Here is a 362-nt window from a genome sequence, read left to right as displayed (position 1 = left end):
ATACCTACAGGTTTGAGAAGTTTGAAATACTGCTAATGTTTATGTTCCTTTTCAGTTACTTTCCTGTCCTGGTTACCTCAAATTCAAGAATAGAATAGAATAGAATATTTTTTGTGTTTTCTGATTACCATGATTCAATACAATACATTTTTTTTTATCTGCAGTAGTACAACAAATGCAAACATATATAAATACTTCACTATTTAAATATAATATATATTTTATATATTTTTTTGCATTATAGTAATGACAACTGGTTGACGAAAACGTGCTTAATTGTCATAAAAAAATAATGTTGCAATGCAAAAAATCTCCAGTTGTTCACTAAAACATGTCCAGGTCACATTTTACCCAAAATTATA

General features: G+C 26.8%; 1 pseudogene; it reads left to right on the top strand.

The window, feature by feature from the left end:
• Positions 1-362, top strand: part of LOC107706798 (N-acetylglucosamine-6-sulfatase-like) — a 14,032-nt pseudogene that overhangs the window by 3,638 nt on the left and 10,032 nt on the right.

This window comes from Sinocyclocheilus rhinocerous, unplaced genomic scaffold (genome assembly GCF_001515625.1).
Source record: "Sinocyclocheilus rhinocerous isolate Xijiao unplaced genomic scaffold, SAMN03320098_v1.1 scaffold864, whole genome shotgun sequence".
Lineage (NCBI taxonomy): Eukaryota > Metazoa > Chordata > Actinopteri > Cypriniformes > Cyprinidae > Sinocyclocheilus > Sinocyclocheilus rhinocerous.
Note: the sequence above shows the minus strand (reverse complement) of the source record. Positions and strands in the feature narration are given on the sequence as shown.